General features: G+C 42.3%; 1 pseudogene; it reads left to right on the top strand.

Moving 5' to 3' along the window:
* The first annotated feature begins 2,868 nt into the window (after positions 1 to 2,868).
* Positions 2,869 to 3,463, top strand: LOC114629321 (annotated as a pseudogene).
* The last annotated feature ends 901 nt before the right edge of the window (positions 3,464 to 4,364 follow it).

Genomic DNA, 4,364 nt, shown 5'->3' with positions numbered 1-4,364 from the left:
AATGAAGGCACACTAATGGTCAGCTTTAAGAATCTGCATCTATCTCAGTCAGCTGCTGGTAGAGCCTTTCAAAAGAAAACAATGCTAGGCTCCTGTCTGTAAGCACAACATAGCATGAGTAGTAGAGCCAGGCTTTGGTTGCTCACCCATGAGGTGGATTCCAAGCTGGGGCCATCTCTGAATGGCCTTTCCTTCAGTCTCTGCTCCATTTTTGTCTCTTGCCCTGGCCTGCAAGGGCTTCAACAGGATACCCTAAGAGAAAACAGGAGAGAATGGAAGGGACAGGAGATGCAAAGAACAGGACCAAATCAAGTTTTCTTATCAAGGTCTGTTGAGCTGTATTTTCTCAGGTAATTTATACAGGCAGGGGAGGGGATAATGTGTTTGGGGGAATTTCACAGAAGCTAGACATTTTGCCATGGCAGATATCTTGCAGCCCTGATGTTTTTGTCTGGCTCAGGGTGCAGCAACTGCTTTCCTTAGGGCGCAGTGACCATTGGCAACCTGCTTTCTCAGGAGTCGATAGCTGAAGAAAAACAAAACCTGAAACTATTCTTTCAAAATGGAGTAAGGTTGGTTCCCGGCATCATCTCCCTTTTTATTTAATTTGTATGAGGCTGGTGAGAAGGTAGACACCTATAGTTCTCGATGAATGAGCTGACATTAACAAGAGTGGGGAAGCATTGACCTGATTCCTCTCGTGGGGAACAGAGGGTTGTTCTTCCCACATCTTGGGCAGCTCTTGGTGTCTTTTGGAGAGGAGGTGCAGAGCCTGATTCCATGGGAGACCCCTGCAATGAGTGGTCTGAGGACTGACACCAACCCCTATGCAAACCAGGTTTGCTTCATGGGGGACTCAGAAGCAGACAATTGTGTCCTCCCCCTGCTGTACCTTGTCACACACCTGTTGCAGGTACCCACACTGTGTTCACACCATGATGATCCAATGTGCATAGATCTGAGTTCTATGCAGCTCTTAGAGGAGCTATGTCAATGCAAGGCTCAGCCAAGCCTCTATCAGACAGATCAAATCTATGATAATGTACTTGTAGAGGTTTAGATGCTAAGGAGTCAACCTGTTGTTTTATAAAGCCAGTAAGGCTGTTAAAGGCCCAAGAGCTGAAAGCCAAAAGGAGAAGGAGACCCAGGATGGAAGGGAGAAGGGTTGTAAGCCAAGAAGAGGCAGAGAACCAATTTTTAAGCCACCCCTTTTCTTGTACTCGATGTTTCCTTCACCATTCCAATCTCTCTGATTTTGGCCATACTATTTTTAACTACCTTGGTTTGGTCAGTATTAAAAACAGCATTCCTCCTTGAGGGCAGCACAGAGCCCCCCTTGCTGAAGGAAAGCAGATCAAGCCCTCTGTGATTTTGGAGGACCACTTTAGACAGTGAAATGAGAGATTTTTCCAGATTAGTGGCGCCAATCTCTAGCTGTTCGATGTTCTTGTCAATGGTCTGAGTAGTGCAAGTCCAGAGGCTGGCATCAGGATTAGAACCTCCAACAGCAAACACCATGGGTGGCTCATTTTTATCTGTAAAGGACAAAAGAAGGGAATTCTCAGGGTGATCTCTCCTCCCTGGATCTCAATTGTTATTCATCTTACCTACAATTGGGTCTGGCTATCTTTCTGGCAGCCATCTAGCAGTGCCTTCTTTGATATCAAACAGACATATTGATCCTCTGCCCCATATGAGAACTGGGTCTGGGCTATTCCATTTAAAGGTAAGAGGGTCCTTCCACATAACTGTGGCATAGTTTTTATTAGTCTCAGGGTGCCAGAGGTGATCGGCAGCAGATTTGCCATGAGCATCTAGATTTAGAAAATTGAGAACAAACAAGGCATGATGGAAAGTATTTCTAGGACACCACTTCTGGGCATATAACTCCTCTTTTGTTTTTAAAAGTTAATTTTTTAGAGTTCCTTGCAAAACCAGGGCAGAAGCACCAGTAGCTGCTCTCACACTCAGAGAGTTATGAAGATATTAAAGTTCCACAATATCTGTTTCACAATAACTTGTCCTTGAGGATTATAAGGAATCCCAGTAATATGGGTAATACTAAGTTATCAACCAAACATTTCAAATGTCTCACTGCAATAACCAGTTCTACCTATCTTAATATGATATGGATCACCAAGCATAGAGAGATAATGTAGGCAATAACTAATATTTTTAGTTGTTTCTCCTGTTAAAGCAGTTGTGACTAGAAAGCCTGAAAAGGTGTCAAATCACATGTACATGTTTTAATTTTTTAAAATCAGAAATGAGTAACATCTACTTGCCATAGTTGATTAGGTATAAATCCTCAAGGATTAACACCATTATGAAAAAATTGAGGACACTGAGAACAAGTTTTTGCAATTTTACTTGCACACTCTCTAGAAAACCAAATTATTGTCTCAAGCTATTATTTTGATGATGTAAAGAATAAGATTGTATGGCCAATTGTTTCTGTAAGGTCTATGATCTGCCTGGTATACACATCTGCTGTGGCATTGCCCTGGGGTCCAGGCAATCCAGTATGAGCTCTTAAATGTCTTATAAAGTTAAGGAAAAAGTACATGTTTCTTAAATTAAGCTGTATTTGTAAAATTTGAGAATTAGCAATATCCAAAAAAGGAACAATTGAGGATGGTGGCCCGCTAGGCTTGAGCAGACAATGTGGCGGCGATGTCCGCGAGCCAGGCAAGCCCTGCGGTGGTAGTGGTGGAGCCTCGCGTGTGGCTGGGCGGCCTGGGCTGCGGCCTCCCTACGGGTCCTTGGAAGCAGGCGCGCGGCTGGTGCGGGAGCAGAGGCGGAGGCCCTGGCACGTCCTTCTGCCCCGCAGCCTGAGCCCGGGCAGCTGGAGGGCTCTGCTGCCCGAGGATGGAAATTCTCTTCACCCGGATCTGGAGGCTGTTCAATCACCAGGAGCATGAAGTTATCATTATTGGGCTGGACAATGCTAGGAAGACTACCATCCTTTACCAGTTTTCCATGAATGAAGTTGTACATACATCTCCTACAATAGGAAGCAATGTGGAAGAGATTGTGGCTAATAATACACATTTCCTGATGTGGGATATTGGCGGCCAAGAATCACTTCGTTCTTCCTGGAACACTTACTATACTAACACAGAGTTTGTAATAGTTGTTGTGGACAGCACAGACAGAAAGAATTTCTGTAACTAGAGAAGAGCTCTACAAAATGCTAGCCCATGAGGACCTAAGAAAAGCTGGGTTGCTGATTTTTGCTAATAAACAAGATGTTAAAGAATGCATGACAGTAGCAGAAATCTCCCAGTTTTTGAAGCTCACTTCTATGAAAGACCACCAGTGGCATATCCAAGCATGCTGTGCTCTTACTGGCGAGGGATTATGCCAAGGACTTGAATGGATGATGTCATGGCTGAAGATCAGATGATCTCTTCTTACCCCTTCTCATGGACTCTGTATAAACAAAGTGCTGGACTTTATCTGAAAGCTGAAAAAAAAATGGTTTAGATATATTTATAATAAACTGACTTAAGAGTTTTCTATAAGAAGAAAATTAAGACCACTTATTTCAAAACAAAGATGAAATGTCACCACCCGGTTTGCTCACTCAGTCCTTCTAAACCTGTGACTGACTGGTATTTTCTCATGATGAATCTTCTCAGGACATGGTAGAGCTCTGGCAAGCACAAAGGGACAGGAAGACATTTGAACTTTGGAGCTTCATTTCAGCGTGACTCGCCCACCCCACCCCAAATTGAATGTTCCCTTCTCATTACATTGCATCAAATATAAATCAGCACAGATACTGTTTCCAGTTTTTAAAAATGTAATATTATGATAAGTATTTTGCTTAAAGTTGAATATGTATTGTGTATATACCTCAAGTTCAGGTTAATGGCTTTGATTTGTGTTCTAAAGGAAAGCAAATAACACAAGTTAATGATAACTTGTTATTCTCCTGATGTCACTGAGTACCACCTTTGGTGTTAAGTGTCACTTTTTAGTTTACCCGCTGTTCTCTGTATTGTCCTAACAAGCCAACCCCAACCCAGAATCGTTAAGCTGCTCCTTAAAAATGAAACAGGAGAAAGCTTGACATTGTATACCTATTTTTGTTGCTCATAGTACAGATGGAAATATATAACAGAAGTGGGTAGAGTGTCTGCTAGACTCCTGGTCTGGTGTGGCTGGGCAGAATTACATGGTAAGCAATTGTCAGACTTTTCTTCTGTTGATCCTTATGCCAATTCAGCTAGGAATCAGTCAGTCATAAATTGTGATTAAAATGATCAGGTAATTTTTAATTGAAAATCATAGTGTGAAATATATCTACCCAAAGAGATAACATTCTATAAATAGTAATTAATTTAGCTGCAGCCTTTTTA

Source organism: Grammomys surdaster, unplaced genomic scaffold (assembly GCF_004785775.1).
Source record: "Grammomys surdaster isolate TR1022 unplaced genomic scaffold, NIH_TR_1.0 279, whole genome shotgun sequence".
Taxonomy (NCBI): domain Eukaryota; kingdom Metazoa; phylum Chordata; class Mammalia; order Rodentia; family Muridae; genus Grammomys; species Grammomys surdaster.
Note: the sequence above shows the minus strand (reverse complement) of the source record. Positions and strands in the feature narration are given on the sequence as shown.